This window comes from Triturus cristatus, chromosome 8 (genome assembly GCF_964204655.1).
Source record: "Triturus cristatus chromosome 8, aTriCri1.1, whole genome shotgun sequence".
NCBI lineage: Eukaryota > Metazoa > Chordata > Amphibia > Caudata > Salamandridae > Triturus > Triturus cristatus.
Window position 1 is genome coordinate 997,635,222 of NC_140591.1, and position 13,115 is coordinate 997,648,336.

The window sequence follows — 13,115 nt, forward strand, 5'->3', positions numbered from 1 at the left end:
TTGGAATGGGAAACCAGGTTCCAGTCTCGGCTTCGGTTCAACATCCTGTGATTATGGGCAAATCACTTATCTCAAAAGGGCTAAAATAGAAATGAATTTGATCATGTGTAGTGTAACTGCTGCTCATTTAAATCTCTCCAGTGCCCTTTTCGCTGAGTAATTCATATATAAAACTGCAAAAAAACTTTTTTGTAAAACTGCAATTCATGTTTTAAGATTTTGCAAAGGTTGGGGCATGGTGATGAAAGAGGACTTTTTATATAACAAGTTGATAACCTTTTAAACATGGTTTTCTGTCTTTGTTTAGTTTAACTATTAGTCACAGACTAATAAGGCTGCTTTAGAACACATTTTAATGCGTTTTTACCTTACGTTGACTGTTTAAAATGCATTCTGACCACAAGAAAAAATACTGGCTGGATGATTTTCTTCATTTTCGTTCCGGTCCGGTTATTAAAATACTGTTCATGCCGTATCAAATAAACAAGCATTTGCAATGAAATAGGTTTCGCATTTGAGAGAGTTTCAGCTATTGGCATGTTAAAAGACAATGCCTTTTATTTATCTTTTTTGATGATTAACACATAAAGAAAAGGCATTGTAATTTACAATGCCAATAACTCAAACTCATGTAAATGCGAGACCTATTTAATTTCAAAGAAGTGGCTGCCATTGTCCTGGACTGCTTGGAAAGTGAAAGCGTGCATGGCTCGCAGAAAGTTGGTGGAAAGTATGTCATGCCTACAGTAGGAGAAGGGCATTAAAGAAAATAGTGCTTACAGACTAAATATACTGTGTAACAGAAGTAAAAGGACTAGTCCTCATGGGAGGTTACAAATGAAGACAATGCGGTACTAAGGAGGGACTAACAAGCCTATTAATGAATCAGAAGCCAGCATTTACAAAGGACAATGACACAAGCCATTGAAAAATATGGGCAGAGTGGGCGGAGCTTCAAGTCCATACTCTAATACAGCATGCCTCGCAGAGCAGAGAATGCGCTGCCTAGGCTCGACCAAAAAAGGTCTTGGTGGCAACCCCAGCGAGATCAACTATTGTGGCCCATGGGACATTTTACCTCACCTCGTTCACCCGGCCAAACTGCAGCGCTTCGAGTTTTCACCAATCTTGCTATTTCTATAGGCTTTAAAATGCTAGTTAACTAACATTTCTCTTAAAATGAGTCCAAGGAAACTGGACAAATAATGTTTCATGAAATGGCACGATCCGCGAACATGGGCGAATTTTTTTTTGGGGGGTGGGGGGGGGGGGGGGGGACTGCCCAGGCTTAATTGCAATCCAAATCTAACCCTGCTTGTGAATGCCATTATAAAGAACGGGGTAACCCAAAGCCCTGATTCCACGTGCCATCTTGGAATTAATTTCCATTTTGAAATTAAATTAAATATATCATTGTGTTATTTTGGCCAGGCATTGTTAGGATGGTGATTGACAACCAGTCCTCTTGTGTTATGCTTTGACATATTAAACCTTTTACGCATTTCTGTGGAAATATCCACTTCTTTCACCTCACTTTTGAGCACCCTGTCTTCTGCACGTCTCCCCCTGGAGCAACCTTTCTTAAATTGCCATTTGTATTGAATACTTTTGTCTTGGGTCTTACCAATTGATTCTAATAAATATATGGCGATCCAGAATGTGGCCTGTCTTTGCACTTTTTTAATTCCATGTTGTGTATTTAATTTACAAGCCTGCTTGTGAATGCAGCAGATATTGCGATTGCAGAAACACAAAACCTAAAACTAAATACACATATAACCCACATTTAGAAAGCACATTGAAAGGTAACCACTTACCATCAGTGAACTGGTCCCATGTCAAAAAGAAGGCTTGCCCTTCCATAACACAGACACCCCCCTCCCCCATGGGCCTTCGGCATCTTTCCTCATATAATGCCACAGAGCTACAGGATTGATGCACGCTGGACACTAAAAATCAAAACTGCTGTCGAGACTTGCCATTATTTAATCGAGATCTGTGGTGCCCACTCGCAGAACCATGCATGGGACATATACACCCCAACATTTATGTTTTGTCAATGTCATGCATGATAGTTGCAGCACAACACTAGGTCTCCTTTTGAAGGCCATGTTGGTTCAATTTATTTCTGAAAAATTCTTTGCAAAGTTGAAAGTGAGCATTCACCTCTCAAGAACACCGGCGCGTGGCAGCCTCTGTGAAAGAATGAGCCTTCTCGGTCTGGTGTTTGGGTCCGGCTTTAACACCGAGACCAATTAAAAGCTTCACTCGCCAATCCTTCCGAGTTACGTGACAACAATCTGTGACATTAGCCAAAGGGAAATATTCCCGGCTAAAAACCACTTATTGCCATGTCATGTCGTAAAGATAAAGTATTTACGGTTGCCGCATATAACCTTTTATCTTCCATGAAGACATTTTAATTACAGAACATCTGCACTTGGCCGGATGAGCAATAAAGCCCCTCAGTGTGTGTGTTGTCCCGGCGGCATACCCAGCACGTTTGCTCTGGCGTATCCTGCCGAGCTTTTTTAGGGGCGGGGCAAAAGACTCAAAGTGTCGAAAGTTGGCTGGGAAAGTGCTGCGCTCGAGAGCTGACGCACAGTGGGGCAGCAGACGACGCAGAGCTACGGGCGTGAACAGATTTATGTTTTTCGCGCTTTTTTATTTATTTTTAAATTGGTGTGCGAGCGCTGGGTTTGAGACCGCCCGAGTGTTATTATTTCTGTCGTAACCTCTCGCTTTTGATGGGAATTCTGCTGTGTTGTCAAGAGGCTCAACACTCAAAATTGGCTCTCGCCTCCCGCCGCCTTTTACAGAAATTGCAAAAAAAAGATAAATGTAACACCCGCTGAGCTAGAACATCTGTTTACAAAATAATGCGATGCAAATACTTTGTCTTGTCTTGCTTAAGGAACCCGGGAGGTTTGAAGTCTGTAATGAGTCTTTGAATACTGTACCGCGGCGGAGCAGAGAGGCTGCTTGGTACTTGTGAAATGCAAAGTACTAAAACAGGCGTACGCACATTTATATGCATTACTTTCACGATGTCGACGTTATTGGATGATGGTGGGATAACACCTTTATTTTTGTTGCAAAATGTTTTAAGGCTGAAATGTAGAACATGACAAGTAGCTGATTAATGCGCACCGTGCCGCTTTGCGGGCACAAGGTGTTTGTGTATGTTGTGTTTCAATGTTGTCACCTGTGTTCCTTGTGAAACTTATATTGAGTTATAGCTTGACATCTTTTCCATTTTTAGGCTGGTGTTGGCTAAGAGTTTTGGCATAGTAGCAGTGAAGGAAGAAAAAATAAAATGATAACTCTAGGTTATTATCATTTTATTTTTTCCTGCTGTTGCAGCTTTGCCGGGCAAGCGGGGCTGCTCTGAAGACAGAGGAGCAGGGAGAGGAGTGGTGACACACTGTAAGTGTACATGACTGTTTGGCCGGCCATCTGGGGTGATCAAACGTCATGTGCACTTTGCAAGTTCTCCAGCCTGGGTGGAGAACATGCCCAGGTTACCAGTCCCTGCCTGAGTGCCAAACTATGGCGCTCAGACCAATCATAACGCTGCAGGTAGTATGTCGTCACATCGCATTCCGTTGCAACGCATGCCTTTACCACGCATGCGTTACAACGGAATGCTATTTCCACGCATAACCTTTACCACGAATATTCCTTTACCACGCATACTTTTACAACGATTTTCGTTGTAAATGTATGCATGGTAATGGCATACTCTTGGTAAAGGTTATACCCCTCCCCTGTACCCTTACGTGACCCCCCTGCCCCCAATCCTTATTATAATTACCCCTGCCCGTTACCCTCAATCCATATATATATTTTTTAAATTTATATTCCCCTTACCTCTACACGTAGTCTCCTCTCCTTAATCTTCCTTGTTTACTTCGTACGTCTTAAAGAGGAAGCGTCATTTCGTTTCCTCTAAAACAACGCTGATTGCCTCCACTTCCCAACGTTACAACATGTTCTTTTTGCCCCCTTTTTTCTCACTTTTGTTTATTTTATTTTTTGGGCGGGAGACCCCCAAGCCCCCTTTTTCTAATCGTAGCCTTTATCTCACGTCTTCGCCGACAGTAAAAAAGGACTGATCCTGACGAGGAAGAAGACGTTCCAGTGCATCTTGCGTGGTAAAGACGGTCATGGAAGGCATACGCGTTGTAAAGACGTTTACGTGGTAAGTGTACCGTTGTAAACGTAATGCGTAGAAAAGCCTTCGTGGGTGGAGAACATGCCCAGGTTACCAGTCCCTGCCTGAGCGCCAAACTATGGTGCTCAGACCAATCACAACGCTGCATTGCAACGCTGTGATTAGTTTAGGTGAGCCTGGGTGCTCTGTTCCTCTGCCAGAGTGACGACGGTGGAGAGCGGCAAGACACGGCAATGAGGTAAGTTTAATAAAAAACATTTTTTTTAAACCCCTTTAGCTCCCCTCCCACCACCTCCTCCCCCACCCCAACCCGTACCGGCTGCCAATAGTCATGGAGCGCGTATGCCTAGGGTATGCTAAGTGATGCAGTATGCGTGCTCTCAGTTCGCTGGTCCTGACTTGGGGAAATCACTTCTTTCATTACCTGTAACCATTGTTTAAGTAGGCCAGGGCTTGGCTGCTGATCTTGCTGGGTTTCACCGGCACTCTTTCTTCCGAACCAGCCCGGGGACTCTTTCCAGTGAGGTTAAAAGAACAAACGAAGATTAGAAGCCGAGGCTGTAACTGTTAAATGGCCCCTGATGCTTCGCCACACTGTATTAAGGGCAGATGGAGTAGGTCTTTAGCAGTTTGGAGATTAGCACGTGATATAAAGGCATGTCGTCCTGAAGTAGCAAGAAGCTGCCTTAGCAGGCCCGGGCTGCTCAACTCTCTCTCCCCTCCCTTCCTACTGCTGTTGCCAGGTGTGCGGGTGAAAAGTGCATGGTGCAGGGCAGTATTTGAGATGAAGAGGACCTATCACCTGTGAAAGGGTACAGACAGAGACGACCAGTTGTTAGCCTGGGGACGGTGCACTGGAAGAGCAATACCAGAGAGGGATGCAAAGTGTTTTCCTACTTTTGAGCAGTCACCTGCATTTATTGCAATTAATCTTGGCAGACCTCACCCATCCATACCTCCAGCCTAATGTGGGCTCTAGACCTCTTTCCCGGGTGATATGAGAATGCCAGCAATTTCTTCCTAGCTGTACCAAGCTGAGTGAGAACCTTCATCACATGATATCATCTGTCCAGAAGAGTTAATGATGCGAGCAGGTAATTGCAAGCGTCCCTTTCTGAATTGTAAGTTGAGCATCCATAGATTTTTTTCTTGTTCTGATCGTATTACTATTTTCAACGTTGCTACCCGGTGGCTCCAATCCTCCTCTAGTTTTTATCATGCAAAAAGCGATTTAAAAAATCATGATTTCGCACCTCTGGGCACATACTGCGTTATCATTATGTTCATGGAATGCATATCTTCCTACTGGGTAGACCGAGCTAAGGCCTCCTAAAGTGCTTGTTTTGAACTGCTGCCTTATCAAAAAGCCAACTGAGCAAATAGCTTATTGTGCTTTTTGCCCGTAGCGCCTGGCATTACATATTAAAAAAACATACAAGTTGTCTCAGGTTTGCTTCCGGTTACTTTGAGCACAGATACGCGCTCTCATCGTATATTGATTTAAAAACAGCCGTGATGCCTCCTTGGTTTTATTTATACATTATGGTGACCGTGTAACGGTTTTGAGGTTTTTCTAATACAGCTACCCTTCCATTGTTCTTTCAAGTTTTAAAAGGTTTCAAGAAATTCCGTTCAGAATTGCCTTTCAGCATATTGCATTTGAACCAATTTCATCATCACTATTTGCTGTCAAAATGCACAATTTTGTCTTCCATGTTAAAAAATGTTCTCTGGGAGAGCCCTCTTGAATCATCTATTTTAGTCATACTCACATGCTTTACTCATTAGTCCAACACACTCGTCAACAGCTTGTATGCCTCACCACTTTCAAAAGCCACCAACCGTCACTGCTTACATAGACCTCCTGGGAACCCCTCCCTTGGGGCGATTGTGTTTTTTAGGGGAGAGGGGCATGCTGCCCCCCTACCCTAGCCTCTTAGAGGTCCTGGGGACACAATCCCCAGGGGCCAAGACTAACTTTTTGGGGAGAGGGAGTGCTGAGACCTTAGGTGACCTGTTCGAGGATAGCCATCTCCTCTTATTTACTTCAATGAGAGATCAGCTCACCATACACAAGGGCCAGTCCCGATACACCACGCTCTTCTACACAACCTCCACCCTTAACTGGCCCATCTAAGCGGCCACACCTGAGCTCCACTCCCTGGTTCAGTTGCTCTACTCAGTAGGCCATAGGTGCAGACACACAGATTGGATTTATGAAACCCTTCTGACAAACATGCACACTAAGCTCCAACGTCTACGATAAAGAGAAAGCCGAAGCAGAGAGGGTATTCTATGACCAGGAATGAACTGAAGCAACCATACCCCCAGGCAGTTTCTCATTATACAAAGTTCAAACTCTTCCAGTTCTATCCTACATAGTGCCTACTTATCCCCTGCAGCTATCAACAAACTCTTCCCCACAGCTACTGTCACTTGCCCCTGCTGCTCATTAGACACTGCAGACTTACATCATATGCTTTAGACATGCCCCTCCCTGGGGGAATACTGAATAAGTCTGCAGGCTTGTTTTCTTCCCTTATCAAGAAGCGTAAACCTTTCGATTGGGTAGCCATTGGCTTAGGTATTTATAAAAGACCTTAAAAACCAGGGTCGCTTGTTGGTTTATTAATCGCGCCTTACCTATGGCTAAGCAAACTATTACCATAAATTGGAAGACTCTGATTTCCCCCGCACTGGAGGTTTGCCACTAAGCTACTAGAATATGGGCCGACGCCGACAACAAAGTCCCAGACATCGAAGAATGTAGGTGCCTTTGTAGGTGGCCCTTGGCCAGCGATTAGGACGCCATGTTAGAGAGTTTAAAAGCTTTCCCCAAAGACCACATCTTCCTTCCCTAAATCTCACATCTATCATCATTCTAAAGTCTAGCTTGCTCCTCCCTTATCTTAATGTATCTCTGAACTACCCCCTTTATCTTCCAACCGTGACCTCCCCCATGAAGATTGCTCCTCCCACTACCTGACTCAACCAAGTCTCAAACCGTCAAGCCTTACTCCGACTGAGACTTGTTTCTCCCCACGTTAAGCCCCTCCTTTCTAGTTCGGTAACCTCCAGCCAGTTTTAAGTAGCAATACAGGCCAGAAGACCCTGAACACTAATAGCCTGCTTCTTCATGATCATCATAATTAATTCTCAACATCCTTCACAAGGGTATACATAAGCATTCCCCAACACCTATATGCCTTCCAAATAGGGTGGTAAACCTCCTGTGAAGGGCCTTTATTCGTTACACAGGATTATAAGCTACCCTATTGATGGTTTCTTTTGCATGATTGCTTCTTCCAAGCGTGTACTTATGAATGCCAATAAAGGTGGCTGGGGAAAAAAATGGGCCAGGGCCGAATTGGTCATCACCTCCTAGATCAATGATAATCTCAAGGCCCATTTCTCAGAGGTCATAATAGATGACCAAAATGCTTGGTGCCGCATCAAGTTGGTCTCAATACTGAGGAATAAGTGGCACTTTCTGTTGGGTCCTCAGTAGCTGTTGGCCATCAGGCTTGGCTTTTCACTTTGGGGATTTAAGCTGATGTGCAAGCTTATCTTATGGATCTACCCTTTGATGATGCCCACTTATTTAGCGATAAAGCACACTTAACTCTGGAGGGATTTAGGGCTTATAAGGCTTCAGCCGTATCTCTAGCTGTCCATCATCCTTGACCTCAGCAGGATTACAGGCAATTTAGTTGCTTAGAAGACTGCTTTAGATGGTTTAGCTTTCGCCAACGCCAGTCTACCGAGAGACAAGTGCAAGATCCCCCAAACCCTCTGGTTAGGCAATACAGAAGCAGGGCCAGAGCTAAAGTCCATGGCTTCCTCCACCCAGTCTCTTCCCCCTGCACCACAGTTCTAGTTTTCTTCTACCAGCACACCACCAGCCTTTGGGAGACCAGGTATTTTCCTTTCTACCAGTCTGGAAGGCAGTTACTTCTGGCCAGTGGATCCATCAGAAAATAGAAACTGGTATACAGTACCCATCTTCCAAGCTTCTCCCTTCCCAATCCTGCATCCTCTGTAAACATAATTTTTTCATCGTGAAGCAAGAAGTGTCGGTGCTTCTTCTGAAAGGAGCGGTGGAGTTTGTGCCAGAGCAGGAGATTGGGCAAAGATGCTATTCTCCATATTTCTTGTTCAAATGAAGGGTGGCGGTCTGGGCCCAATCCTAGCCATCCGGTTTCTGAACTTCTACCTCAGAAAGAAGTTAAAGTTGCTGGTCCAAGCTCAAGTCCTGTTGGCATTGAAAGCCGGCAACTATTTGGTGTCACTAGACCTGCATGATGCATACTTCCACATAGTTTAAAAGAACTACTAAAAACCTGGCTGTTTTAATGGGCTGATACGATTTTTAGGAGTTCAAGCACTGAGATACACCTTCAGATGTGATTTTCTGTGCATTAAGTAAATATAACACATACCATAACATCCTACCCTAGCTGTGGCACAGGAAGTACTTAGGTTTTGTGGTGGGTTGCATCAATTACTAATTTGCAGTACTCCAGTTTGGGTTGACATCAGCACCTCAAGTCTTCACCAAAGTGATGGCGGTGGTTGCAGTTCATCTGAGATGATCAGGTATTCCAATCTCCCTGTACTTGGAAAACCAGGTGCTCAAGGAGGTCTCACCGTAGCTTGTGTTGCATCATCTGCAGTCAACAGCAACTCTGCTGTTCGATCGGGGCTTTCAAGCCACATGGCCCATATCACACGTGGAACCCTCCAAACGTCTCCTCTTGAAAGTGTCAGTTCTGTACTCAAATCTTAGTGTTTTCCCTCCGCCTCAGAGGATCCACGACATCCAGAAGGTGGTTTCTTCCTTCCTGAAGAGCAAAAGAGTTTCAGTCCCGATAGTTTTTAGGTCGAGCCTAGAGCAGCGCATGTGCTGCTTGCTCGACTTTTAGTAAGGGGGCTTTCAAAGTGCTACCAGAGGCTTTTTGCTGGCCTCAAGCTTGCGTGCATGTGAACGCGCTCAGCCGCAATCTGTCTTTTCTCCGTGGCAGGTATGAAGATGTTAGGCGGCAATACTAGGGGCGCTCCATTCCCTCCTTCTTTCCACTTGCCCCTCCAAAGTCCCCGTCTACTCACTTCTCCGCTCAGAGCAGTGTGGCAGTCCCCCCTCTCCCTGCTCCGTTCCTTTCTCCCGGAGGATCTTTCCGCCTCCTCCTCACTGTGCTCTTGCTGCTAAGGATGGACTGCAGCTCCATCCTCACTGCACTTCTCCATTCCTGTAACTCTGTGTCGCTGCTCATCTTTCAACAGTGCCTCCTGTTCTCACAGACGCACTCCTACTTTCCGTCCTACACTCACCATTAGGAATCTCTGCCTTCCTATTGGCGCGTCTCTTTCTTTTCGCTGTTGGCCTCTTCCCTCGCACACGTCTGGCATTCCTCCCCTCGCCCCCTAGTCCTTTCCATTGTTTCCTCACATGTTGCTGCCATGAGTCAACGCCCTCCTTCCCTTCACCTTTTAACTAGCCACCGGGAGTTGGGATGGGAACAGCGTTACAGCGCTTCCCTTGTCGGCAAAGCCAATCGTTTACCTTTAATGTGCTATTGCACCCACACATTATTTATTTCTGCATGTTTGTCTATGTATGCATCAGGACATGTAATGTCATATCTACATTTTTCATTTAGAGGATGAACGAAAGGTACGGATCGTGCAAATCAGCTCACGCGAACATAAGGTATTCAAAACAAGCACAAGCACCCTGAAATGATGAGCAGCATCCCTATTTATGCAGTATTTAAAGGTGGTGCAAATTAACTCATACGCACATAACATGGAAAGCGTGCAGGACAAAGAACTTGAAATGATGGAGAAGGGATGCTCGTAATCTAGCTCAGCGAGTTAAGAGCTCACTACTGAAATCAGTGTGCAACCTGCAAGTCTTGGCTTCATATCCACCCTACTCTTGCTTTGCCTTTCATCTCCCACGGGTCCATAAAAAAGTAGCATTAGGTTGGGTAACAATGACAGCTACTACTAGTAGTGTTATGAGAGCAAGCACTACACATATTATTGTTAATGATTAGGTGTGCAAACTGAACATGGGACATATTCCACACGAGTCAGTTTTCCTAATCTTGATTTGAGTATTAATTGATTCAAGAGAGATGTGCTACTTTTAATAGATTTCTGCTATTTTTCTGCCACTCTCGTGGAGATCCGGAGAAATTGCAATTTTAAGAGTTTTCGTGCACATTATCTTTCAAATCGGTGTCAGGAAGATTGTCAGCGAGGCTCTGACTACATTGAAAATCCGCAGTCTGCAGAGCCATGCAGCTCACATCTTGCTCAATAAATAAATGTGCCTCTCCCAGCGTTGTCTTACACCTTCTCACCCTCAAGGGTCCTACAGACGGAAATGGAGCCTAACACCCGGGCACCATTGTTATGTTAACATTTCTTCCTTTAAAACAAAGCTTTAAACTCTTACCTTCGTGGTGACTTGGATCTGGAATACATGTTTCTCACCTTGAACGCTTAAATTGAATAATCTGATACGTCTCACTTCACCAACAAGCATTGGCATAGCCAGTAGGTCTCTCCTTTGGGACCTTATAAGTGTTTAGCCATGCACCACTAGATGTTGTTGCACCAAGGATATTGTGCTGGATAACTAAACACATAAGGTCCCAAAGGCGAGACCTATTGGCTATGCCAATGCTTGTTTAGTCTTAAAGCTGCTGGCTTCCTGTATCCTCATTTTCAAGCATTTGCATTGGCATTTGAGTGGTCTGCATTGGTGGCTCCACAGGCAGTGTTTCCAACACAGGGGAGATCTGTGTGACATCATTGGGGTCTCCTGAGATACTGGCGGATGTGATCATGCAAGGGGAAAGAAGCAAACCTTCACCGAAAGATGCCATTCAGTTCCCCTCCAACCATGGCCACAATAGTGACGGATGCCTCCACTCTAGGACGGAGAGCACCTCTGGGGGATCCAGAGATCAGGGGTCTCTAGACTCCAGAGGAGCAGTTGCTTTATATCAACCTGTTAGAACTGTGGGCGATTTGGCTGCGCTCAAGACCTACCTCCCATCCATTCAAGATTGGTTGACAGACAATACGAGTGCGATGTGGTATGTGAACAAACAAGCAGAAGTAAGGTGTCCCATTCTATGTCTAGATGCGTTAAGGCTGTGGTCTTGGTCACACCACCAAGAGATATGGTTAAAAGCAAATCACCTGGCAGGTTCTCTGAATGCCAGAGCCAGAGCTCGAGTCAGCGTTATCTTGCTGATCACAAGTGAAGTCTTTTTGATCTTCAAGTGGGGTGCTCCTCAAGTGGACGTGTTCACCTCTTTGTAAAATGCTCACTGCCAGCAGTTCTGTGCCCTCCAGTGTCCTTTGAAGGGAGCCTTGCGTAATGCTTTTTAGTTGAGATGGAACTTTCAGCTGCACTACACATCCCCCGCGCCGCCTCCAGTAACCATTATGGGGAGCCTTTGGGGATATGTTTCAGTTAAGATGGAACTTTGAGCTGCACTACACATTTCCCTCCCTCCCCCCATACTCATGGTATGCAGAGATCCATGTAGACCCTTTACAAGCCTGAGTAACAAAAGTCCTTCAGTTGCACTGTCTAGTTCAGAGAGTGTGTGCCGTGAGCTCTGTGAAAAGGTATTTGGCTGTATTGTTGGTGTTTCTCTGTCTCCCATTCCATCCTTCCCTGTTCATGTTCCCATATTGTGATGCGGTTCGTAAAGGGGTTGCCAGTCTGTACACTTAACTCATTTTGTTGTGTATTCCCCAGTTGGACCAAAATCTTGTTTAAATGTTTTTGATGGGATCTCCATTTGAACCCCTTCACAGCTGCCAGTTGGGGTCTTAACTATAAAGACGGTGTATTTGATGCCTATCACTTTGGCAAGGTAGGTTAGGGAGCCGCAAGTCCTTAATGTGTTCACCCATTGTTTACAACCTTTTTAGCTGACAAGCTGGTGTGAACCAGGGATACTTTCCCTCCAAAAGGGATTACTCTTTTCCACATAGGCCAGTCCATTACCCTCTCATCCTTCTACACTCCCCCCCCCCCCCCCCCCCCCCCCATCACATAAAAGGGGAGGAACAGCTGCATCCTCTGGTCTATAGACGGGAAGACTAGGTGGGCAGTTTTTATCTAAACCGCACTAGAGACCACAGAATAGACCAACTCTTTGTCGGTTACTGTGGCAGTAGGAAATGAAAGGCGGTATAGAAGTGCACATTATCCTGCTGGAGCATCCTTTGCATCAAAATGTGCTGTCCAGTTGCCATATAGTAGCCACCTGAAGAAATTTGAGCTTACTGCCCTAGAGCCAAGTTCCCCTCTTCTACCCTCACAAAAGGCATTCCTGATGTGAAAATCTGCAAGGCAGCAACATGGGCATCTCTACACACTTTCACCAAACGTTACTGCTTGGACTCAGAGGTGCTTGGGGTTCGGCACTTAGCCAGGTCTGTTTTGCAAGTTTCCCTTGTCTAACCATCCATCAGCCCTCCTTTGGGAAAGGTAATGCTTAGGAGTCTACTCAGCAGGTGATTAATCCATAGGTAGAAGAATCCATCAGAAGAAAAAGTAATAATCTGTCATGATCTTTCTGGTAGATACTCTGTCTTGACTGCGGATTCCTCACTGATCCCACCCTCCTTCTCATTTGATAAATGGAATTAGGAATTACAGAGATAGCATTAATAAGGTTCCAATTAGAGTTTGACCCTGCATGTTATCTGATCGATGCAACTCGGTCTGGTTGCATTGAAGGTGGAAAAAAACTGATGCAATCCGATGATGTTACTTGAAGCGGATGCTCTATTGCTTTAGTGATGTCTCTCAACATCACTTCCGATGTCAATACAAAGTCAGCGCCCCCTGCTGGTAACACAGAGCTCCAGCGTTTTCCAGATCCATTCTGACACCTGGGCTTATTCAACA

The 13,115-nt window shown here is 45.1% G+C and overlaps 1 protein-coding gene across 2 annotated transcripts in view; it reads left to right on the top strand.

Moving 5' to 3' along the window:
- The window catches only part of DNAJC3 (DnaJ heat shock protein family (Hsp40) member C3), a 251,902-nt gene that overhangs the window by 211,887 nt on the left and 26,900 nt on the right, over positions 1-13,115 (top strand). The gene's annotated exons all lie outside the window — the stretch shown is intronic.